The 27,144-nt window shown below is 45.2% G+C and overlaps 1 protein-coding gene across 2 annotated transcripts in view; it reads right to left on the minus strand.

The window, feature by feature from the left end:
* SLC29A4 (solute carrier family 29 member 4) overlaps nucleotides 1-8,212 on the minus strand; it is an 82,589-nt gene extending 74,377 nt beyond the window's left edge. Inside the window, exon 1 of one of the 2 annotated variants that reach the window (XM_089689975.1) lies at nucleotides 8,080-8,212. The gene's annotated coding sequence lies outside the window, so the exon portion shown is untranslated. Of the gene's footprint in view, nucleotides 1-7,947 lie in introns of both variants that reach the window. The other variant, XM_089689974.1, reaches the window with a different exon arrangement.
* Between the last annotated feature and the right edge of the window lie 18,932 nt (nucleotides 8,213-27,144).

The following is a 27,144-nucleotide window of genomic DNA, read 5'->3' on the forward strand; positions in this document are numbered from 1 at the left end:
TGATTACTCCAGTATTGAATTGTGTTGTAACTGTACTGTCTGCCCTCATGTTGTAAAGCGCTGCGCAAACTGTTGGCGCAATATAAAACCTTTGTAATAATATTAATTTGTCACAACTGGCACTTCTGTTATAGAAAGATATAGAATAGGATATAAAAAGTAAAATCAAAAGGTATATACTAAAAGGTATCATTACAGGTAGTAACACCATAAAGTGGGGGTCGGCAAGCCGTCAATCCTGATCTACCAGTAAATCGCGTGCAGCCAGCAGCTAGATCAGGAACACAGCCCCACATTGCTGGTTCTTCCTCTGCCTTCCCAGTACTTCCACTCCTTCAGCCTACGCTGCTTCTCCCCCCTCCCCCCTCCACTGCAGAGCAGAGAGCTGAACATATCACAGTACAGGAGATGCTGGAGTCACTGTTCACATTAACCAGCAGGTGATTGGTTGCTAGGAAGCTGGGTGGTTCTAGCAACCAACCACTAGCTTGTTCATTTGAAAAGTTAACTCTGGCAGCTCCCACTCTCACCCTTCATCCAGTCATGTGACACCTCTTGCTCTCCGCTTGGCTGCACAATGTTCACCAGTGTAAGGTAGGAGACCGCTACCTACACTGTGTGTGTGTGTGGGGGGGCAGAAGAAACTACAGTTGGGGGGGATGTGAAGGGGACAGATGACATCGGTTTGGGGGGGGGGGAGTGGAGGACACTACAGAAAGGGGTGATGTGAAGGGGGGCAGAGGGCACAGGACACTGCTGGGGGGGCGAAGGACACTACAGTGGGGGGAATGGGATGTGAAGGGGACAGAGGGGAAGAGGATACTACAGTTGGGGGGGGTGATGGGATGAAGTGAAGGGGGGCAGAGGACACTGCTATGGAGAGTTGTAAAGAAGGGCAGAGGACACTATGGTTGGGTTGATGTGAAAGGGAGGCATAGGACGCTGCTTTGAGATGCACAGCACAATACTACGGGGGGCACACAACAGTACAGTGGGGGGGGGGTGATGTGAAGGAGGCAAAAGACACTGCTACGAAGGGGGGGGGGGGGGGGCAGAGCAGGCAGAGGACACTGCAGTGGGGGGGGGGGATTTGTGAAGGGAGGCAGGACACTGGTAGATATGCAGAGGAAGAAGACACTACTGTATGGGTTGGGGGGCAGAGGACACTACAGTGGGGGTATTTGTGAAGGGAGGCAGGACACTGGTAGATATGCAGAGGAAGAAGACACTACTGTATGGGTTGGGGGGCAGAGGACACTACAGTGGGTGGATTTGTGAAGGGAGGCAGGACACTGGTAGATATACAGAGGAAGAAGACATTACTGTATGGGTTGGGGGGCAGACGACACTACAGTGGGGGGATTTGTGAAGGGAGGCAGGACACTGGTAGATATGCAGAGGAAGAAGACACTACTGTATGGGTTGGGGGGCAGAGGACACTACAGTGGAGGGATTTGTGAAGGGAGGCAGAACACTGGTAGATATGCAGAGGAAGAAGACACTACTGTATGGGTTTGGGGGGGGCAGAGGACACTACAGTGGGTGGATTTGTGAAGGGAGGCAGGACACTGGTAGATATGCAAAGGAAGAAGACACTACTGTATGGGTTGGGGGGCAGAGGACACTACAGTGGGGGGATTTGTGAAGGGAGGCAGGACACTGGTAGATATGAAGAGGAAGAAGACATTACTGTATGGGTTGGGGGGCAGAGGACACTACAGTTGGGGGGGATTTGTGAAGGGAGGCAGGACACTGGTAGATATGCAGAGGAAGAGGACACTACTGTATGGGTTGGGGGGCAGAGGACACTACAGTGGGGGGATTTGTGAATGGAGGCAGGACACTGGTAGATATGCAGAGGAAGAAGACACTACTGTATGGGTTGGGGGGCAGAGGACACTACAGTGGGGGGATTTGTGAAGGGAGGCAGGACACTGGTAGATATGCAGAGGAAGAAGACACTACTGTATGGGTTGGGGGGCAGAGGAGACTACAGTGGGGGGATTTGTGAAGGGAGGCAGGACACTGGTAGACATGCAGAGGAAGAAGACATTACTGTATGGGTTGGGGGGCAGAGGACACTACTGGGGGGGTACAGGACACTATGCTGTGTTTTTATAGAGTTTTTTTTTAAAAACACTTTTTTCCCCCTCCCCCTTACCCAGGGATCCTTGATTTCCTGCATGTTATCCTTGTAGATCTCAACCTCTGTAAAGTTGACTACTCCTACCATAAAGTTACCAGATTGCAATATTTTAACTTTAGCACGCCTTTAAAGTAGAATTCCACACTAAACCTAACTAGTCTTAAAAAAGCTCCATTCCTGCCTCCCAACACTTATGCCAACTAACCTGTGTCATAAAGGTATAAAGATGTGCATACTTACCTATTTTCAGGCTGCTCTGGCCTGGTCACATGATCACCCCTTTGTCTGCCAGTGGCAGCTGCAGAGGAGAAGAGAGAGAGCGCTTGATAACGGCTGTGAATACCTTGGAGCAGTGACACCATCCATAGATACCTATGGCCCATCCTCCTCTGCCCTGCAGCCGACTGATACAGGGGAGACTAATCATGTCAAATCCAACACAACAAACACTTTACTCCTGCACTAGGAAAGGACTCAGTACACCCAATAGGAATGTTCTGGAATTTTCTGGAATATGCACTGCTTGCTGCCCTCAACAGACCGGGGTGGTCCGAATACACTGGATACAAATGGAGAAACAGAAAAAGGGCGCACCGACCTAGTGCATTATCGTTTAAAATAATTTATTAAAGAAACAAAAATAGGTATCATACTCACAATGGACATAATAACACAGGCATGTCAAACTGAACAAGGTGTATGATCCAAACAATATCTGAGTCCATACGATGGAACCCTGGATGACCAACTGGCTAACACGTTTCGAGGACACAACCTCTTCCTCTTCCTCAGAGCCAACCTTTGGTTGGCTCTGAGGAAGAGGTTGTGTCCTCAAAACGTGTTAGCCAGTTGGTCATCCAGGGTTCCATCGTATGGACTCAGATATTGTTTGGATCATACACCTTGTTCAGTTTGACATGCCTGTGTTATTATGTCCATTGTGAGTATGATACCTTTTTTTGTTTCTTTAATAAATTATTTTAAACGATAATGCACTAGGTTGGTGCGCCCTTTTTCTGAGACTAATCATGTGACAGGACCAGAGCGGGCTGAAAATAGATCAGTACGGAGATCTTTCTTATACAGGTTAGTCAGCTTAGGTGTTAAAAGGGGGGGGGGGAATGACATTTTTACAATGGTTCTAAAGGCTAGGCATGTTTTACCTCAATGTATTCCCTACATGAAGGAAAACAAAAGTCCCAGTATCACCCCCAACCCCTTATATGCTTACCTGAGTAATTTCTCAATCCAGCACTGGGCCTGCCTGCAGCAGCACTGCTCTCTGTTTTTCTCCTCACAGACATAGAGGCAGAAGCGTGAGCCATTGGCTCCTGCTCTTGTCAATCAAATTCTGTAAGATGAGAGCAGGGGGTGGGACTGAGTCACACTGTGTGTGTCTATTGACACACACAGCCCAGCTCAATAACGGCCCGCATGTCTGCCTCCATAGTGAGAGGTCTGCTATGGTGGCAAGCACAGAAGAGGAGGAGCAAAGAGGCAGTGGGCCCCAATAGAGGTTTGGGGCCACTCTGTGCAACACTATTGCACAGAGCAGGTGAGTATAACCAGGGGCAGACTGACAATAGGGGATCATGGGGCCCCTGTGTCCTTGCCCAAACGCAAAAAAGCCTATGCAAAAGGTACCAGGGGCATCTCATGGGGCCCCCTATTGATCCTGGGCCCTCAGGCAGTGCCTGAGTTTCCAAAAGATTAGTCCACCCCTGAGTATAACATGTTTGTTATTTTGGGAAAATCAGGCCTTTACAACCATTTTAAAATGATTTAGGTTTATCCTGGAATTTCACTTCTCCTAAACCTGGTGGAGATTTAACACTTGCCTATAATTCATAATGTAGGGTTTGCTCAGCAAATGTCAGTCAGTTATAACTCTTCTGTCTCCCATTACTCTCACTTTGTGTCCTGGTAAGTGATACTACTGGGACACGGACTGAAGGGAAGTGTAAAATGTAGTTAGTAGTTATGGGAATAGGACTCAAGAGATGAAGGCGTGAGCATGCTCTGAACGTGCGCCATCTTGGAAACTCAGCCCATGCGGTGACATCATCCCTGCGAGCCTCCCTGCGCCCCTCTGCTACTCCCCGAGCCCTGGACACCACCGGAGCAGCGGGAAAACACCCAGAGCATGGCTAAAGGACCTGATGCTCCCACTGGACCTTCATCACTTGACATGCCTACCTGTTACCTATCTATGTGAGTGCTATTTTACAATGAAATCTGCCTGATTTTAACTGTCTACACTTAGAGTGGCGCTGCTGTCTCTCTTCTCTACCTGTATTAGAGTATCTACAAGCTCTTACAGGTGGCTGCCTCCTCGAACAAGTCCATACTACTACAAGCCCCCCACTACAGATGGACGTGGACACCACCTCCACATGGACCTTCTACTAACCCCCATTGCTGATGGTCCATCCCCTAACGTGCACAGGGTAGATGCGTCTTAGCACTCCCTCCCCCCACTCACCTTTTAAGAGATACCAACCTGTAGATTTCCTCTCACTTACTAAAATGTGCCCAGTAAAGGAAGTGGAGGAAGACTCCTCAGAGGGGACACAAACTGCAATAAATACCCAAGGGATGTTCTAAGTTTCCCAGACTGTATCTTAAACTCGAGATAGAGAAGTCATTTTGGCTAGAAATTCACTTTAATTGAACGTTAGGAGAAATGTTTTAAAAATGGAAGCTTAGTTTACACTTCTGTTTGGGGGGCAGTAAAAGTAGACAGCGGATTAGGTTTTTTCCCTTATTTTTGTGAGATGATACAGAATGGAAGAAGTCATGTGATCAGATGATGTCATGAATACACAGAGCCCAGCCCAGCTTTTAAAATTGTAGATAAGTTCCTCTGTGCTGCACAGATCAAGCCACTAAATATTACTTGTTTGAACTGCTACAGGATTTGTAATTCTATTAAAGGGGGAACGAAAGGCATCATACAAAAACGTACAAGCAGGCAGGCTATGCATGCAATGTCTTCTCTGCAATAAAATACACCTACCTGCTTGCTTACCAGGGATGGATCTAGGGGGGTTGGGGTGGGCTGTGCCCCCCAGATTTTAGCTTTGCCTTCCATGTCTCTGAGAGTGCATACACTGATCCATGAGCCAGTCTGGTGCAAACAGTTGATGTAAGGGGACACTCTGATGGGAATAACTAATCATATGTAAGGGAGCACTCTGCTTGGGACAACTGCTGTAAAGGGGGGATTCTAATGGGGACAACTGATGTAAGGGGCACTCTGATGGGGACACCTGATGTAAGGGGCACTCTGATGGGGACACCTGATGTAAGGGGGCACTCTGATGGGGATAACTAATCATATGTAAGGTGAACACTGCTTGAGACAATTGATGTAAGGGGGGACTCTGATGAGGACACTGATGTAAGGGGGCCTCTGATGGTGACACCTGATGTAAAGGGACATTCTGATTTTGAGAAATGAGAGTAAAGGGGCACTCTGATGGGGACACTTGAAGTAAGGGGTCACTGTGATGGGGACCCTGATGTAAAGGGGCACTGTGATGGGGACTCCATGTAAAGAACTCTTGATGTAAAGAGGGACTCTAATAGGAACTTCTGATACAAAGGGGCACAGGTTCTGTTTAATCATCCTAATCTATTGACAGCCTAATACATACTAGTGTTTCCCAGGTTGTGACACTGTGTGACAGACTATCAGTGGCTCACACAGAGTGTTGACATTATGCCCCTTGACTTTTCTTACTGCGCCCCCAGATTACATAGGCTAGATCCGGTCCTGTTGCTTACAGTCTTCTGTGACATGCAAACTGAGTTGTACACATGCAGCTGAGATTACACCGCCAGCACGGTCCCTGTGTGCCATGATGACTGACTCCTATGCATGGGCAGCAGTTATGTGCTGCAGCCCCCCCTAACACTTACCTGAGCCCCATCTCGATCCAACGATGTTCACGAGAGTCTTAGCTCTCCCGGGACTCTCTCTCCTCATTGGCTGAGACAGCAGCCAGAGCCACTAGCTCCCACTACTGTCAATCACAGCCAGTGAGCCAATGAGGAGACAGAGAGGAGGGGCAGACCTGCACTCCATGTATGAATGCACAGAGCAGTGGCTCAGGAGCCTGCCTGGGTGCCCCCATAGCAAGCTGCTTTCTCTGGGGGCACTTGGCAGGAGGAAGGGGCCAGGAGCACTGGCAGAAGATCTGTGAAGAGGAAGATCGGGGCAGTTCTGTGCAAAACCATTACACAGAGCAAGTAAGTATAACATATTTGTAATTTCATGTCACTTTAAGTGTGTTTGGTTGTTTGTTCAGTTTGTATTTGTGCGTGTTTGAGGCTTGAGTGATTATTTTTGGCTCCCACTGCTGTCAATCACAGCCAGTGAGCTAATGAGAAGAGAGAGAGGGCAGGGCCAAGCCACACCTCCATGTGTGAATGAAGACACGGAGCAGCGGGTTCCCTATAGCACGCTGCTTACTGTGGGGGCACCCGACAGGAGCGCCGACGGGACCAGAGAAGAGGAGAATCCAGGCTGCTCTGTGCAAAATCTCTACACACAGCAGGTAAGTATAGACATGTTTCTTATTTTAAAAAAAGCCTTTAGAATCACTTTAAACAGTTCTGAATGCCTGGGGGGCAGGAAGGACCGGCAATCACATGACCACTGCCACAGTGGTCACATGATTGGAAGCTGGTGCTCCAGTTACGGATTTCTAGTCCAGACTGAGAGCTGTCTATGACATCTTGGTCTTTGTACCAGCAGTGTGCTCTCAGCACATAAGTGTCAGCCTTCCAGCAATACATATGTGTGCAACGTGTGGGCGTCAAAGCTAACCCGTCTGCCAACACACATATGTCTTGGTTAAGCTGAAAAAAAAAAAGACAGTGGGTTTAATACTACTACTAGAATAAAATGCACATTTATCTCTACCTGTATATGGGACTACAAAATAATGAGATACTACAGTCACAAGGTGCACCTGGATCATGAGCTGTATTCTAATGTGTCTATGTCCCGTGCGTACAATGCGTCCATGTCCCGTGCGTACAATGCGTCCATGTCCCGTGCGTACAATGCGTCCATGTCCCGTGCGTACAATGCGTCCATGTCCCGTGCGTACAATGCGTCCATGTCCCGTGCGTACAATGCGTCCATGTCCCGTGCGTACAATGCATCCATGTCCCGTGCGTACATTGCGTCCATGCCCCGTGCGTACAATGCGTCCATGCCCCGTGCGTACAATGCGTCCATGTCCCGTGCGTACAATGCGTCCATGTCCCGTGCGTACAATGCGTCCATGTCCCGTGCGTACAATGCGTCCATGTCCCGTGCGTACAATGCGTCCTTGTCCCCTGCGTACAATGCGTCCATGCCCCGTGCGTACATAGCGTCCATGCCCCGTGCGCACAATGCGTCCATGCCCCGTGCGCACAATGCGTCCATGCCCCGTGCGTACAATGCGTCCATGCCCCGTGCGTACAATGCGTCCATGCCCCGTGTGTACAATGTATTCATGCCCTGTGTGTACAATGTATTGTATATGTGGGATGTATTCTGTGTCTGGGATGTGCAGTGGAGGGTGGCTGAGTCCTCCCCGATCCCCCCCCCTCCAGGCTCTGATCATCTGTTGATTATGTCCGATGTGATGTACTCAGTGATCGTCCATAGAATACACAGCCGCAGATCTCCCCTCCAACACCCAACAGGTCCCGATGAGTGGCACGTCACCTCCTCCCTCCGGGATTTCCTGCCCTTTACATGCTCGGATGACAGCCCCTCCAATGATCCCAGATCATCGCCTTACCAGCCCGGATCAGGACAATGGACAGCTCCGATGGTCGGCCAGATGCTGCTAAACAATGAACTCCGCCCCCCGCCTCCTGCCTCCAGGAGCGATCCCAGCTTGTTGTATGAAGGACAGGAATCACATCCCTACCTACAGGCTCCCTCCCGTGCGCGCCCCCGCAGACAGCTGCTCCTTCCTCGCATCGCCCCTGTATAGAGTATGCTGTGCACGCTCCCGAGCTCCTGGCCAGGTCATATGATGGAGCCCAGCCCCACCGTCTCCATCCTCAATGATGCTTCTCTCCCCCTCCCTTCCCTGGATGCTTAGTTAAGATTTTCACCCTGTTGCCCACCAGAAGGTTTTAACCCTTTCATGACCAGGCCATGTTTGTTCTGCTACTACTACATTAACTGCCAATTGCTTTGTCATGCAACACTGTACACAAATGGAATTTATATTCCCCCCCACACAAATAGAGCTTTCTTTTGGTGGTATTTGATCACCACTGTTTTTTTAAATGTTTTATTATATAAACGAAAAAAAGACCAAAAATTTTGAATAAAAAACAGCTTTTACTTTCTGCCATGAAACATATCCAATAAAAAAATGTAAAGAATCAAATTTCTTCATAAATTAAGGCTGAATTGTATTCTGCAACATATTTTTGGTTGATAAAAAAATCCCAATAAGCATACATGAATTGGTTTGTGTGAAAGTTATATTGTCTGCAAGCTATGGTATACATACTGAATTTATATTTATTTATTTTTATAGCTGGGCTGTGATAGAACGGTGGGCAATCTGACACTAATTGACTCTGGGGGAAACTAAATGACACTGACAGCACCAGTCACACTAATACAGTGATCAGTGCTAATAAAATTTACTAACACTGAAAAAAACGCCCTCCCTCTTAGATTGTAAGCTCTACCAAGCAGGTCCCTCTGAATCCTCCTGTATTCATTTGTATTGTAATTGTACTGTCTGCCCTTATGTTGTAAAGAGCTGCAGAAACTGATGGCGCTATATTAATCCTGTATAATGATAATACTAATTACACTGGCTGGGAAGGGGTTAACAGCTAGAGCAATCAACGGGTTAACTGTCTGCCTAACAATGCTTGGTATGTTTACTGTCTGCTGATTTTACTAAGGGATGTGTGAGTTTAACAAAAACACAGCCCTGCTGTCAGGACAGAGTCCCCTGTGTTGTTTACAGTCACAGAGCTGTGTCCTGTCATCCACTTCATGGATCAGTGGGTCCTGGCCATCAATCATTGGCCAGGACCCGCTGATTGGCTTGTGATGTAACTAATCACAGCACAGCCGTGAGATACGTGATCAAGCACAGAGAGCCCGCCTTGCCACTGTACTAAGTAAGGTGGTCAGCAAGTGGTAAAGTAGTGTTAAACCCAAAAGCAAACATTTATTGTATTGCAGCTTACCAATTCTTAGTTGTGATGGTCAGTGGTGTATTTAGGTTTTGTGCTGCCCTAGGCAACACAAAAATTGTGCCCCTCCCCAAATGAGAGAGCGAGAGAGTTCAATGAGCGTGTATATGTATATAAGATTTTTTTTCTTCTTTCTCTCCTCTCCTCCCCTCTCTCTCTCATTCTATCTCTCATCTGCCTCTCTCTCTTTCCCCTCTCTCCCCTGCCTCTCGCTCTCCCCCTCTCTCACTCCCCCCTCCCTCTTTCTCCCCTTCTCTCCCCCCCCTCTCTCTACCCCTCTCCCCCCCTCTACCCCCCTCTATCTACCACTCTCTCTCCCCCTCCATTTCTCTCCCCCTCTCTTTCTCTCTCCTCCCTCAACCTCTCCCCCTGTCTCTCTCTACCCCTCTCTCCCTCCCTCTCTCTCTCTCTCTTTCCCCCTCTCCCCCTCTCTCTCCCCCTTTCTCTCTCTCTATCTCCCTCTCTCTCCCCCGCTCTCTCCCCCCCCCCATTCCTCCTAGCAAATAAAACCACCACAACCACCCCCCCAAAAAAAATACCCATTACACTTCCTACAAAAAGTAGAGAAAAAAGAGCCGGGAGGAGGTGAGCTGTGTTTTGTTCTCCGGGCTCTCCCTCCTGTCAGAACATTGCTCCTCCATGCAGCACATGAGACAGGATCACTAATAGATGGCATGAGACTGTACACATGCACACACAGTAGGGAGACAGGAGGGAGAGCCCAGAGAACACAACACAGCTCACCTCCTCAAGGCTCTTTCTTCTCCGCCACTTCTCCTCTCCCTGCTCCAGGCTGTCCCTGGTCCCAGCTCTGAGTGCGGGTGGGGGAATGAGCTCAGTGGCCACTCAGGAAAACCAGGGCACCTCCTCAATCCGGCCAAGTCTGTCTCTCCCTCCATCAGCAGAAAGCCGGCGGGAGGGAGAAGGGGAATAACCGGCTTTAGCTGCTGGAGGGAGAGATACACAGGGCATTGTTCTGCAACTGCCCTCCCCCACCACACCGATCCTCTTGCTTTCTGGGCCATCTACAGGAATACCGGTGGTACCCCTCAGATGGCGGCCCTGCATGACTCAGTTGCTCAGTGAGCCCCCCTACTCACCAGGTCCCCTCTTCCAGGAGGCGGTGCTGCCACCCTAAAAATTGCCACCCTAGGCAAATGCCTTGTTTGCCTCACAGTAAACACACAGCTGGTGATGGCTGGCTTTGTTTTCTTTTTTAGCATCTTTTTTCTATTTTCATCTGGTGATCTGGACAGTAAGTCTGTTATTTTCCAGGTATATCAGTTACAGGAATAATTTGGGTAAAATAAATGTGCGTACTAGTCTGCAAATATTAGCTACATGTGCAAAAGGAGTATGTGAAAATGATTAAATAAGTAGTGTGACAGTAGGCAGGTACAATCACCTGGTTGCGTCCAGGATGGCAGGTACATTTGTCCTAGATTCAGGCTCTATGTGGATTTGTTCCACTAGGGGAAAGTGCTGAGCACTTCAGCCGTGAGGTAATGAGCCCAGCTGAAGCAAGTGGGCTCATTAGGGCCTCTATAAAACTTCCCAGCCTGCATAGGGAGTTGCTCCATCATGGAACCAGTTCTGTGCCTGAGTATTGGCATAGCTGTCTGTGTGGTGCAACAAATGCCTGTGTGGCCAACCTCTAAATAACAGGGAGATAGGGACTGGGTGCAGCACAAGGCTGCACCTAGTTGATAGCAAGGGAAGCTGTGTGTATAGAAAGTGGCCAAGTTGGCAAGAAAGTCCATGAAACAAACAATAGGTTAAAAAGGATGTATCAAAAGTGTGGACACAAAGTGGTGAAACGTTTGCCACCTCCACCAAGTCTGCCAAGGATGTGCTTTCACCTTATAACCTTCTTTACAAAGGTCAAACCAACAAATTCAGATGGCTGTCTGCAAACAGGAACTTTCATATATAGGCTCTCTAGTTCTGGGATGGATGTCCTCCCAGAACCTAGCACCCCTGCGTGCCTTGTGACTTCCAAGTCCTTTGGACACAGCTGATCACAGATTGCAGTAAAGGACCAATCACAGTGGTCTTTTACCATGTAATCAGCTGTGTCCAATCACAGGTGATCACATGTATACAGACTTGCCAATTATTGACAGTCTTTTCCTCACATGCTGTCTGTGTGAGGAAAGGACAGCCGATACCTAGCAAGGCAGTCAGTGCTTTGTCTACACTGATAATCAGGGCACAAATCATTAGTGCCCTGATTATCATTGCAGGCCCATCAGTGCAGCTTATTAGTGTTAATCAGTACCCATCACTGCTGCCTATCAGTGCCCATCAGTGCAGCCTCATCAATGCTGCTTCAGTAGTGCAGCCTATCAGTGCCCATCAGCGCACATCAGTGCAGCCTCATCATTGTCCATCAGTGCAGTGTCATTAGTGCTCATCCATGCAGCCTATCAGTGCCCATCAGTGCAGCCTCATCAGCACACATCACGGAAGAAGAAAAATTATTATTTAGAAAATTGTACAACAGAAACAGTTACATTTTTTCCCCCAAATTTTTGGCCTTTTTTTTTGTTTAGCAAAAAAAAAAAACAGTGGTAATTAAATACCACCAAAAGAAAGCTCTATCTGTCTCAAAAAAAGATAAACATTTCATATGGGTACAGTATTGCACAACCGCGCAATTGTCAAAATGCGACAGCTCTGAAAGCTGAAAATTGGCCTGGGCAGGAAGGGGGTGAAAGTGTCCAGTATTTAACTGGCTAATCAGTTACAGGAGTGAGACAAACCATTTACCACTGAGAGGGGTGCTTACAATGATCAGCTTTTATTTATTTATGTAAAACCTTTATAGAAACATAGAAACGTGACAGTAGAAAAAAGACAGAGTGGTCCATCGAGTCTGCCCATTTTTTTTTTTTTGTGTGTGTGTGGGGGGTGTTTCTCTTGTTTTTGTTTTTCATTTTTTTTGGGGGGGGGGGGTTGTTAACTTTTTTTGTATAGCTCTATGTTTGTCCCATGCATGTTTGAAGCTATTTACTGACTCACTACCTCTGCTGGAGGTTTATTCCAAGCATCAACAACTCTTTCACTAAAATAGTACATTCTGGGATTAGTTTTGAACTTTCCTCCAGTTAGTTTAAAGTCATGACCCCGTGTTCTTGATTTTGGTTTCATGTTGGAAATACTTCTTTTCTGAACCGTTTTCAACCCCTTGATGTATTTAAAGGTTTTAATCATGTCTCCCCTTTCCCTTCTTTCCTCCAGACTGTACATGTTAAGTTCCTGAAGTTGCTCTTGATATGTTTTATACCCAAGACCTTTCACCATTTTTGTTACCCGTCTCTGGACTCATTCTATCTTATCAATATCTTTTTGTAAGTAAGGTTTCCAGAACTGGACACAGTATACTAAATGTCTAATGACCCAAAATCCAAAAAGGAAAAACACTGTTTACTGTAACTGCATATAAATTGTGAGCTGCAGTTTGGCTTCAATTAGTTAGTGTATCTAAATCTGCTAGTACATCTAACACCCCCAAGATTAACAACGCTGTTGTTCAAAGGTGCCCCGGTCCTCCTTCATCCAGAGTGGGTGCCAGGGCTGTCTTTAAGGAGGGGCAAAAGAGGCAACTGCCCTGGGCCCAGTCATTGTTGTGGGGCCCCAAGCAGCTGCCCCATACTTGCCAACTGTCCTGGTTTACATTCCTTTGACCCTGGAAGTCTTTGTCCCGATATCTCAATGTGAAGAGTTGTAACTTATGCTGCCCAGCTCTGCCCTATTGCCATGTACAGATGACTCATGCAATGTGGCATGTAAATAGCGGAGGCAATGTGGCATTCATATGTATTTTATGCTCCCCTGAGGCTCCAGCCACCATCACCTCTGCTGAATGCTGCCCACTGAGGAGGTAAACGGGCATACTCCTAGATTGTGAGCTCGAAAGAGCAGGGCCCTCAATCCCCTCATGTTTTGCATTGTATTGGTATTGTTCTGTCACATGTTCTGTCCCCCTTTGTAATGTACAGCGCTGAGTGAACTATTGGCGCTTTATAAATACTGTATAATAATAATAATACTTGAAAGTCCTGCTTGTAGCTGTGGTCACTGAGCCTACCATTTGCCTGTTTTGCGAAAGTAATGCAAGCAAAGTGATGGAAGGGGTGCAAAAGTAGACAGAAAAGGAATTACAGTTTGGGGTGCACAGGTGAGCAAGGAGGGGTTGTACAGAGGTAAGGAAGGTGGATGCAAAGATGAGCAGGGGGGACATGTAGAGTTAAGGTGGGGGGGAGGTTGGAGTGGAGAGGATGGAGGAGGTTTGGGGTTAGGGTTGCCACCTTATCCCTTTAAAACTGAACACATATTAGTTACACAGGTTCTGTGGCTGGTTAAGGAGGTCATTAAACTCACTTGATGCCTTATCTGCACTAAATTATCCTCAAAACCTGTGTAACTAATATGTGTTCAGTTTTAAAGGGATGAGGTGGCAACTCTATTTGGGGTGCAGAGGTTAGCAGGGAGGTTTAGGATGCGACGGTGTACTGACGAGGTGGATAAGTGGAAAATGTATGTCAGGTATAAAAAAAAAAGCGTAAAAAAAATCTCTGACCCTTTTTCAAAATCATACCAAGCGGCACAGTGCCACAGCACCGTGAATTTTGGTGCATGTGAAAATGCGCACGTCAGCAGATGCTTGAGGGTGTCTTTAAAATTAATGGCACTGCTGTGTATCTGCTAAAGGGCAGCACGTTCCTGTGGTGTCAGGAAAGCGATTTTGCATGCGTTCCCAACACGCACAACTGTGAACATAGGCTAAATGTCTCAATTACATTGGTGGTCAGTGTGTATCTTCTTATTACATTGAGGCACGGTTTAGATCCTTTCATTCACACTAGTGGTCGGTGTGAATGCCCCAAGCGCTGCCACTGATCACATCCCTCCACCAGCACGGTCACTCGTCCCATCCCTCCAGCACTGCTACTTATCCTATCCCTCCAGCACTTCCACTGATCCCATCCCCCACCACTGTCACTGATCCCATCAACCCCCCAGCACTGCCATTGATCACAGGAGTCCTGGGATCCCTAGGAGTTTTCTGTCTATTGGTGGGTCCTCTCACCTTCTCAGTCCATGGTGTGCAGGCAGTGAGGAGATGATTTGCTGTAACCTTCAGCAACCAATCAGTGAGACTTAATGAAGTGCTGTAACCTCTAGCAACCAATCAGTGAGCTGTAATGATGTGCTGTAACCTCTAGCAATCAATACGTAAGTGGTAATGATGAACAGTAACTAATAGCAACCAATCAGTGAGCATTAATGATGTGTAGTAACCTATGGCAACCAATCAAAGAACAGTAGTGATCTGCTGTAATCTCTAGCAACAAGTCAGTGACCAATAATGATGTACAGTAACCTCTAGTAATCAATCAGTTAGCAGTACTGATGTTCAGTAACCTCTAGCAAGCAATCAGTGAGTGGTAATGATGTGCAGTAACCTCTAGCAACCATATAGTGAGCAGTAATGATGTGCAGTAGTAACCTTTAGCAGCCAATCAGTGAGTGGTAATGATGTGCAGTAACCTCTAGCATCCAATCCGTGAGTGGTAAGAATGTGCAGTAACCTCTAGCAGTCAATTTTTTTAGTTTAGCTGATATTTATTGTATGTCAGTGAGTAGTAATAATGTACAGTAACCTCTAGCAACCAATCAGTGACCAGTAATGATGTGCAGTAACCTCTCTGAGCCAATCAGTGAGCGGTAAAAGTGTGCAGTAACCTCTAGCAACTAATCAGTGAGCAGTAATGATATACAGTAACCTCCGTCAACCAATCGCAATCGCTGCCTGATCTGCTGCAGTAGGCTGATTTTGAGTTTAACTGCTATTTATTGTATGTCAGTGAGCAGGTGGAGAGCGAAATTACATGGGGGGGCGGGGGGGCGGGGGGGCAGAAAGAATGTTTGCCTAAGGTCCAGTCAATATTAACCAGTTGCCTATCAGACACTGGCACTTTTACCCCCTTCCTGCCCAGGATAATTTTCAGCTTTCAGCATTCTCATACTTTGAGTGACAATTGCGCAGTCATGCAACACTGTACCCAAACTAAATGTATCATTTTTTTAAACAAATAGAGCTTTCTTTTGGTGGTTTTTAATCACCACTGGGGTTTATACTGTATGTTTTGCTAAACAAACAAAAAACAAACATTTTTATTTTTTTTTCTTAGTTTCTGTTATAAAGTTTTGTAAATAAGTAATTTTCTCCTTCACTGATGGGCACTGATAGGCTGCACTGATGGGCACTGATGAGGAGTCACTGATAGGTGGCACTGTTAGGAGGCACTGATGGACAGCACTGATGGGCACTGTTAGACGGCACTGATGGGCAATGATCGGCGGGACTGATGGGCAATGATGGGTGGCACTGATGGGCACTGTCAGGCGGCACTGATTAGCACTGTTAGGTGGCAATGATGGGCAACACTGATGGGCACTAGTTCAACTGATGGGCACTGATTGCCAGCACACATGGGAACTAATGGGCACTATTGGCCACACTGCTGGGGCTACACTGATCACTAGGACACTGATGATCAGTGTAGATGTCCGCCTGTGAAATGCTGCTTACCGGCTCTCCTCTCCTCACGCACTGTCAGCATGAGGAGAGGACTGCTGATGACCAGCATTTCCTATTTACCCTGTGATCAGCTGTGATTGGACACAGCTGGTCACATGGTAAAAGTGGCTGTGATTGGCCTGTTCCTTAGTCATGTGATCAGCTGTGTCCGAGAGACAGAGCAATCACAGATGGGGCACGGGGGTGGTTGTGGGAGGACATCCATGGATGCCCTCCCAGAACTAGCCGACCGCGCTGTAGCCATCGTTTGGCTATAGGGCGGTCAGGAACTGGTTAAAGACAGCCCTGGTGGGGGCACTCTAATACAAGAGGTGTGTTACTGGCCAGCTCACCAATTGAAAACAGAGGAAAAAAAACGAAAAAACGAAAACTAAATGTAGTGGATGCACTGATTTTCTCTTTGTAGGATTACATTTTCTTTATTTTCACCTGGTGATCCAGCCAGTAACACATTTCCTGTCTTAGGTGTTATGTTGCCGTCTCAACACCTGTTTTAACCTTTTAAAGGCTTCACCACTGCAACTGTGTGCAGGTTGTACGGCGATTGTGGAACTGCCCTATTTACCTGAATGGCTTGTGTTCAGCAAGTATTGCCTTCTACGGGGTATCATTTTTTTTTACATGGAAGGGAAGCAAAGCATCATGCCTGCGGCATGTGTACAACCTCATCTACCTTTGCAGAGGGGTAGTTGAGAGGGGGGCATAAAGCAAATGCTCAACCACCTATTTTTACTGCCCCCCTGACTACAAGTATAAACTAGGTCTAGGTAACACTTTTGCTAACAGCTTGGTATCTTTAAGTTGAAAAAAAAAAATAGGCCTGGGGTGCATAGGAGTATTTACACAGTTACCTGAAGTGGCAGAAAAAATTGCCAGTTATAAATTACAGAGAATTCAATGGAATTTTCATCCTGTTATACAACACTCTGCCAATCACAAATATTGTGGTGCACTGTAATAACTAAACATGCATGATGCGTGTTGTCATTACCTTTCACTCTCAGCCTGGGTTCACACTGATGCAGTGCGGAATTCGCAGTGTTATTGTGTGAATTCCACACCGAATCAGAATTGCACCCCGTTCATACGGACCGCTGCGGGTGTATATGTTAAGTTAGCAAACCCCCGAAATTGGTCTGCAAAACGCGGTGCAATGTGCAGAATTGGATCACATAGGTGTGAATACTCATGCGATCCGATTCTAGTGTGGACCCAAAAAAGAGTCCTGCACCTTTTTGGTGTGGATGTAGTGCAATTTGAGCCATACATAAGGTATGACTCAAATCTCACTGCACAGAATTCGCATGTGATTTGCACAGGTGGTTCCTGTGTGAATCACACGCGATGTACCGCACCGCATATATGTGAACCCAGCCTTAAGGGCAAAGTGTGAGCTTCACTGTGCTAAATATACACAACAAGATTTGTTTGTGTAGACTAACCCTATACACTTTTCAGCAGTTTCTTGCAGTATATCTCCTTCATTAGACTGCAGAAAGTTGCACAGATATGAATGAGCTGTCAGCAATGAACAGTTTCACAATTGATAGCACTGAAACCTTAAAGGGTTAAAAACAACATTTCATATTCTTGATATGTGTACCACCCACATGTGTGAAAAGTATTCAGTTCTTTGTATTGCTTGCTTTGTGTGAAATCCCTAGTGTTCTTATTAAAACTGACTACACTGGGCATGAGAGCACAGCGTGGTCAGTTTTCTGGCTGTGCTGTGAGCTAATATAGTGATCAGGCTTGTGCTGACATGGCTCCCTACTCCATTTCCCCGCATTGTGAAGTGATTTTTTTTGCCTTTTGTGTTTATTATACCAGCCTCTTTCAACCAGGATGCCTGGAGGTTTCTTCAGAGGTACCTTGGCAAAATGTTTACAAATTGCCCAAAACTTTTATACAAGCCAGTGGGTGGAACAAGCGTGCCTTTTAGTTACACAGAGCCACATGTTTTCATGGTGCACCTTTACGATCTTCTAGCCACCGGCGTCCTGACAATCAATGACATCAGCGGTTGATAAGGAGGATGTAGGTTGCCTGCACAGCTTCCTTGTTTGACCCTCCCCTGCCCCTCTCCGTCAACACTGGGGTCACATTAGCTCACGGAATGCTAGTCAGTACCAGTGTCCAAAAGTGTATTTGCTTTGGAAGAATAAAGTACCTCAATCACTGGGTGTCCTACATGTGTGGATGTTTCTGTTTTATGTAAAACTATTCAAATAGTTTTTTAGATTTTAGAATGGGGTGTCTCAAGACTCTCCATAATTTTAGAAGGTGACTTGACATTGTTCATAATTTTAAAAGGTGCCTTGACTGAAAAAAGGTTGAGAAACACTGTAATGTACATGCTGATGTGTACACATAACACATTTACTGTTTGAATGCAATAAACAATTGCACAGTCACAGCAAAATAATTGCCATATTTTATGTAATATAATTATTTCCTATCTAGTGGCCATAATGCAGTATTTTTCCTGAAATAGCTCAATCAGGAGAAATACTAAATCATAGCCATTGGGGGGTGCTTACGATCAAAGGAAATAATCATATATAAAATACGGTGGTTTCCCCCTTGGCTGTGTAGATGCTTGTCACTTTCATACAGCAACTTTTATATCATATACACTGCTCCAAAAAATTAAAGGAACACTTTGAAAACACATCAGATCTCAATGGGGAAAAATATCATGCTCGATATCTATACTGTTATGGACTGGGTAATGTGTTAGGAATGTACAGCTGCCCCATTGTTTGATGGAAATGAAAATTATCAACCTACAGAGGACTGAATTCAAAGAAACCCTGAAAATCAAAGTGAAAAAATGATGCAGCAGGCTAGTCCATTTTGCTGAAATTTCATTGCAGCAACTCAAAATGGCACTCAGTAGTGTGTATGGCCCTCATGTGCAGACGACGGATGGTCTTGTGGCATATTTCCTCTTAGATCTGGACACAGACATTACTGAGCTCCTGGACAGCCTAAGGCGCAACCTGGCAGTGTTGGATGGACCAAAACATGATGTCCCAGAGGTGTTCTATTGGATTCAGGTTAGGCAAGCGTGGGGACCTTTCAGTGGTATCAATTCCTTCATCCTCCAGGAGCTGCCTGCATACTTTCACCACATGAGGCCCGGCATTGTCATGCACCAGGAGGAACCCAGGACCCACTGCACCAGCGTAGGGTCTGACAATGGGTTCAAGGATTTCATCCCGATACCTAATGGCAGTCAGGGTGCCATTGTCTAGCCTCTAGAGGTCTGTGTGTCTCTCCATGGATATGCCTCCCTAGACCATCACTGACCCATTGCAGAACAATGTTACAGGCAGCATAACATCCTCCACGTGTTCTCCAGACCCTTTCATGTCTGTCACATGTGCTCAGGGTGAACCTGCTCTCATCTGTAAAAAAAACAGGGCACCAGTGGCAGACCTGCCAATTCTGGTGTTCAATGGCAAATGCCAATTGAGCTCTATGGTGCCGGGCAGGGAGCACAGGGCCCACTAGAGGACGTCGGGCCCTCAGGCCACCCTCATGAAGTCTGTTTCTGATTGGTTGTCAAAGACATTCACACCAGTGCCCTGCTGGAGGTCATTTTGTAGGGCTCTGGCAGTGCTCATCCTGTTCCTCCTTGCACAAGGGAGCAGATACCGGTCCTGCTGATGGGTTAAAGACCTTCTATGGCCCTGTTCAGCTCTCCTAGAGTTACTGCCTGTCTCCTGGAATCTCCTCCATGCTCTTGAGACTGTGCTGGGAGACACAGCAAACCTTCTGGCAATGGCACGTATTGATGTGCCATCTTGTTGGACTTGGACTGCCTGTGCAACCTCTGTAGGGTCCAGGTATCGCCTCATGCTACCAGTAGTGACACTGACCCTAACCAAATGCAAAACTAGTGAAAAACAGAAAAGATGAGTAGGGAATAAATGTCAGTGGCCTCATCTGTAAAACCATTCCTGTTTTGGGGGTCATCTCATTGTTGCCCATCTAGTGCACCTGTTGGTAATTTCATTAACACCAAAGCAGCTGAAACTTATTAACAACCCCCTCTGCTATTTAACTGACCGGATCAATATCCCAGGAGTTTAATTGACTTGATGCTCTGATTAAAAAGTGTTCCTTTAATTTTTTTGAGCAGTGTATATAGGACCCTATATTTTAAGCAAAAAGCAGCTTTGATCAGGGAGGCACTCCAGGGGCACTTGCCAAAGGCATGCATTTTTCCTTCTGCACAGGTTAAAAAATGTATCTACTTACTTCATTGTCTATAGTTTTGTGGAAATAGGTAAACAAATAGAAAACAGAGAATACCAAGAGAAATTATTTTTCCAGTACTGCTTATGATTTATTCCATTGCTTATTTTCATTTACATCCTAAAATTGATAATAATACTTGCTCCAGAACCCAAGCTGAGCCAGACAATCCATAACCAGATCAATTAGAAAGATTGTTTCCACATGTCCCAGCTTCTTTCATTAAGCTTGACACATATCTGAAGGCAAGTGATTGATCTATCAAGGTAATACCGTAATGAACTATTTATACCTCCAGTAAATACACTATACATTAAGTGAGTGGTATTCATTTTATGAAAGGTTAAGGTTCTGTTTAAATTCAAGATTTAGCTTGGAATTTACAAGGATTAGGAAATAGAAAGAAGATCTAGAGTGTTTGATCTCTTATATCCATAAGTATTTTCATTTAGGTCTTAAAGAATGATTCCTTAATGATTCGGGGGATGTGCCAGGGTTTTCATGGGTGTGCTGAAGCACCCCAAAATTTCTTCAATCACCCTATCAGCAACCACCACCATCTGTTAAAAAACCTTGCCCTGCACCTCTCATTGGCAATCCCCACCGGTCACATTGACTGTGGGCAGACCCCACTTCCTGATGCAGCAGTGCTCCCTGTTTGTAAGCCTGCCCCTACTTGTAACCACTGGCAGGTACAAGCAGGCCAGTATGTCTTGTCCTGTCCTGTCTTCTGGTAGATATGTTACTAATTGCAAGGTGGGGCGCAGCCAGAAGATGGTAACTGGGATCACACCAACCATCAATGTAAATGGAGAAAACTGACAACCATGTAAGGGCACACGTTGAACACCATTATAGGGGGGCTCAGTGACCACCAATGTAAGAGGAGCACACTAACCAACAATGTAAGAGAAGCACAGTGACCATCATTTAGGGGAGCACACTGACCACTAATGTAAGGGGAAACGCAAACAACCAATATAATGGATGCACATCGAACACCAATGTAATAAGAGCACATTGACACCAATCTGATGAGAGCACACTGACCAACAATGTAAGGGAGCATACTAATCACCATTTAAGGAAGCACACGAATAATAAGTATAAGCAAGGCACACTAATAATAAGTATAAGCAAGGCACACTGCTCACCATCTAAGGGAGAACACTGATTGCCATGTAAGTGAGTACACTAACAATTAGTAAGGGGACACACTGGCCACCAATGTAAGAGGGGCACATTGACCACCACATTAAGGAGTACTTTGAGCACCATATAAGGGGGACACACTGACCACCATGTAAAGAAGCACACTGAACACCATGTGAAGGAGCACAAAGACAACCACATATGGGGGATACACTGACCACCATGTAAAGGAGCACACTGAACACCAATGTAAGAGGGGCATACTAACCACTATGTAAGAAGGGCACACTGCCCACCAAGTATGGGGAGCAACATTGACCACCATTGTTAGGTGAGCACAATAACCACCACTGTAATGGGAACACACAAACCGCCAATGTTAGGTGAGAACACTAACCACCACTGTAATGGGAGGACACTGAACACAACTGTAAGGGGGTCACAATGACTACCAATTTAAGAAGACCACCAATGTAAGGGGAGCACATTGACTGCCAATGTAAGGGAAGTACACTGACCACCAATGTATATGGGACATACTAACTATCATGTAAGGGAGGACACTAAACAACCTGTAAGGGGGTTCGCTGACCACCATGTAAGGGGGCACACTGACTTTGTAAGGAGAGGACTTTGACCACCAATGTCAGAAGACACACTGAGCACCAATGTACAGGGACCACATTGACCACCATTTGTAAGGAGAACACACTGTCCACCTTTATAAGGGGAACACACTGTCTGCCTTTATACAATAAGGGGAAAACACTGACAACGAATGTTAGGGAAACACATTGAGCAGTGACAACCAATGTAAGGTGACACAATGAACACTGACCACTATGACAAAGAGGCACACTGAGCACCTGATGTTGTACATAGTCCATACACCCCCACACTCTATGCTATATAGTGCTACAACATACATAGCTCAAGAGTGTATAACACGCAGGGCTCGGGAGTGTATAACGCACAGGGTGCGGGGCTCAGGAGTGTATAACGCACAGGGTGCAGGGCTCAGGAGTGTATAACGCACAAGGTACAGGAGTGTATAATGCACAGGGTGCAGGGACCAGGAGTGTATAACGCACAGGGTGCAGGGCCCAGGAGTGTATAACGCACAGGGTGCAGGGCCCAGGAGTGTATAACGCACAGGGTGCAGGGCCCAGGAGTGTGTATCGCACAGGGTGCAGGGCTCAGGAGTGTGTAACTAACAGGCTGCAGAGCTCAGGTGTGCCTATCACACATGCCAGTTTACAACTAAAACTTACCCCTCTCTCTCCTCCATAGCCGCAAGTGTAAATCATAATTAAATGTTTTTTGGGGGTTTTTTCACCATATTAACTTTGTAAGAACATTTATAAACAAACATTAAATGTATTTCCAAATGTGAAACTTTGGTAATATATTTTAAAAAAGTGCATGAAATGTAAGACTATGATATCTGACTTTAACCACTTCCTTCCAATTCTGACATTTCCCTCATATATGTAAAAATCAATGTTCTTTTGCTATAAAATTACTTAGAACCCCCAAACATATTATATATATATATATATATATATATATATATATATATATATATATATATTGTAGCAGAGGCCCTAAAGAATAAAATAGCAAATTTTTATGTCACGTGGTATTTAGTCATTTCTGTCATAAAATTTAGACCTAAATGTGTTCTGCTACTTGTTTTTGGTAAATAAATTCCAATAAGTGTATATTGATTCCTTTGTTTGAAAGTTATAGCGTCTGCAAACTATGGTATAGATAATGGAATTTACACAGCTTTTTTACCAAAATTACCCCTTTTTGGAAAGAAGACACCCTAAGCTATCTGTTGAGAGGCATATTGAGTCCATGTCTATACTGGATGAGGATGCGTTTCTGTATACACCATCTGGCCAATTGATGAATCTAAAATATATAACCTTTATTCAAATATATAAAAAAATGTATGCTTAGCTGTAATTTAATGCCTATTGGAGTGGAATGTACTGCGCACAACAATATAACTGGATACCATTGCAAATAGTCACCTTACATCCAAATGGTTAATAACACCAGACCAAATCAAATACCATACCATTTTAAATTAAGTGACGGCATACAAAGAGGCACTGTAGTTTGATCATAAACCTATCAGCTTGAATATATAATCTCTGTTAAGGAAATGGAGTTACCCCATGGGCAAAACTAATTAGATAGTATAATCTATCTTGCTACAGATATATAATACGGGTACACTCATCCACAGGCTTAAATGTCAGCCCCTCATGGATAAGCCCCATACATCACCATATCCACCAAAAATATCTCACTGTCTTGAGGAATGCAAATGATACAGTGTAAAACGCAGTACAGACCTCTCCAAAAAAAGGGGGAGAGGAGTAAATACCATGTGCATTCAAAAAGTGCTCCCAAAGAAAACAAGAAACTCTACATGTTTCACTCCAGAAAACAGAGCTTTGTCAGGAGTATAAAGAATTAAAATTGGTCACATAGTGGCTGAAAGTTGTGCTCAGTGGCAAAATGGAACCTATCGTTTGTTTCACATCTCTCTCTCTCTCTCTCTCTCTCTCTCTCTCTCTCTCGCACATGCTCAGTTCCTCAACAGACACCATCTTGTGGACAAAAAACTGCACATGCTCAGTACCTCAACAGGCGCCATCTTGTGGATAATAAACAACACTACAGCAGCCACATAGAGGAGCCTGAAATCCAATAACCACTTTGAAAGCCTGAAGGTGCGTAACTTCCTCATTTCACTTCCTCACTACCTATCGCAGTTTCGGAGGCCTTGAAATGCCAGGATAGCACCAACCCCCCCCCCAAATGACCCCTTTCTGGAAAGTAGACACCCCAAAGAATTCAAAAAGAGGCATGGTGAGTACTTTGCAGGTCTAATTTTTTTCTTACAAGGTTTTTGAAATATAAGAAAAGAAAAAAAAATTTTTTGTTTTCTTTCTTCATTTTCCAAAAACTTGTGGCCACAAACAAGATCTGCAAAATACTCACCATGCTTCTTATCAAATTCCTTGGAGTGTCTACTTTCCAAAAAGATTTTGGGGTGGGAGGGTGGGGGGGGGGGGTTGGTGCTATTCTGGCATTTCAGGCCTCTGAAACTGTGATAGGTAGTCAGGAAGTGTAATGAGGAAATAAAGCCCTTAAAAAGCCTGAAGGTGCTTATTGGTTTTTGGGGTCCTGTACTTGGCTAGACTGCCAAAAAGTCTCTCACATGTGGTACCCACATACTCAGGAGAAGTATCAGAATGTATTTTGGGGAGTAATTCCACATATACCCATGGCATGTGTGAGCAATATATCATTTAAGTGACAATTTCGTGTAAAAAAATAAAACTTTTTTTTGTCATTTTCCAAAAACTTGTGGTAAAAAAATAAATTCTTCTATTGACTCAACATGCCTCTCAGAAAATAGTTTGGGGTGTCTACTTTCCAAAAAGCATAAGAAGTTTATGCCACACATTACTCACTCTTCTAACCATCTGAAGATTTAGCCTTTTCTGACACTTTTTGTTCCATGAAAAAAAAATCTGTATTTTTTGCTAGGAAATTACTTTGAATCCCCAAACATTATATATTTTTTTTAAAGCAGGAACCCTAGTGAATAAAATGTTTTTTTTTATGTCACATAGTACTTGCGCAGCAATTTTTCAAACGCACATTACTTTTAATGCACAAAAACACAATATATTGGCCATTTATTTGATAAAGTATAAAAGATGATGGTATGCCGAGTAAATAGATACCAAACATGACATGCTTTGAAACTGCGCATGTCCCGTGCAAAGGCGACAAACTGCATACATTTTTAATATTCATAGGCAATGCTTTAAAAGCCTTTACAAGCTAGCACTTTAGATTTACAGGAGAAGTCTAGTGCTAGAATTACTGCCTTTAATCTGACGTTCGCATCGATACCTCACATGCATGGTGCAACTGCTGTTTACATACTGGCACAGGGTCAACGCTGCACGCTCGGAGGGTATGAGGTTTTTGGGGTTTTTTCAGTTATTTTGATTTTTTAAATTATTTTTACACTGTCTCTTTTCATTTTTATTTTTTATCACTTTTAATACTATCACAGAGAATGCAAATACCCCCTAAAACGTCAATGGGCTTTGTCATATATTCTTTTTTGAGAAATCTGGGGTCCATCAGACTCTAGATATCTCCTCTGCCCCTGCATTATCTAATCTCACCAAGATCTGTGTGATCAGATGCTTTTCCAATTTACAAATGGTGCTGTTTATATCCTGCGAAACTGAAGTGATGAAATGCTCGTAGCTTCTGATTTCTTAGACTATAGAGATGATTGGCATAATTCTGGCCTCCAATCAGCTCTATGGTCAGCTGGCAGAAACACCGGCTGCATTCTCAGGTTCCCCCGATGGCATGGGACTGCATGAGAAGGCCGTGGAAGACAGCATGGGAGGGGGGGGGGCATTGTCTCCCACTGCTTGTAAAAGCAATCCTGCAGCTAATTAGGCACTAGGATTGCTTTTACACGAAAGCCGATCACCAGGCATCATCCTGGTATAACCACTCCAAGTCCAGTGATATACCAGTACATTGCCGGTCCTTGTTGGGTGTGTATGCTATGTTCTTTTTTTTTATGCAGCCTGTGGGCTGAATGAAAAAGAGAAGAAATCTCTGCCAGAAAAAGTGTGTGGTATGCCCATTCATTAGAATATACCTCCCTGGATCCACCCACTTCTAATGGTGGGCACACATGAAATGTGTCACAAAATACACCCTAGGCCCCCATGCTTCAGAATACATGCTCTTTTTTTAACTGCGGATGAAAAATCTCATCCAACAGTACTGCACACACCTACTTATGTATATTCTGAGAGCAAGTCCCTGTTGCTGTCAGAATAAACAAGTTGGTGCTGCAGCTGAATGACATCCTCATTTCTCAAGCAGGCTTTTCCCTCCTTTCTAAGATGGGTATTTCTAAGCCATTGGGGGAAGCCCTGGCAATTAGGATGCATGGTGCCACATGCGCCAATTCCAAGATTGTACAAATGTTTAAATAGTGGCATGCTTGAATAAAAATTGTCCACATATAAGTGGTACCCCATATGGAAAAAGGATGACACCAAGTCCCAAACTATCTTGTCACTGCTCCCCATGTAGTCTGGGCATCTGAAACTTATATGTATAGCCTGATGCCCTATCACAGGTCTTATACATCTTGACCCCATATCTGGCACGCTTTCTTGGGGAGAAATTGTTTGAATGCAAGGCGGCCAGAAAAAGTAATGAGGGACTCATCAACACAGATGTTTTGCTGGGGAGTATAGACATCTGAAAATTCTTGTTTAAGGTGATTTTCGAGGGGCCGAATTTTGTGGGGCCAGTCAAATTCAGGGTCACTCCGAGGATAACAGAGTGTGCATAAAACAAATTATACTTTCATTTGGGCGAAGACTCCCCTGCGACAATCTCACTCCTATTTGTCGGTCTAAGAGCCAAGGAGGGATGGCATTCCCGGACCACGTTAGATACTATCAAGTGATACATCTGGCTAGGATTCTCTCCTGAAGTAGGGATGGGGGTCTTCAGCAATGGGAAGAGATGGAGCAATGTGCAGTGGATGCTCTTCTTCATTGTCTCCCATGGCTGGATCCTAACAAAATCCCAGCCGTCAAGTCCCATCCTTTGTTGAGTGCCTCTTTGGAAGTTGTGCAAGGTTGTGCGGGGGGCTGACTTGTCTGAT

This window comes from Staurois parvus, unplaced genomic scaffold, assembly GCF_062004578.1.
Source record: "Staurois parvus isolate SC_StPar_1 unplaced genomic scaffold, SC_StPar_1.0 ptg000506l, whole genome shotgun sequence".
Lineage (NCBI taxonomy): Eukaryota > Metazoa > Chordata > Amphibia > Anura > Ranidae > Staurois > Staurois parvus.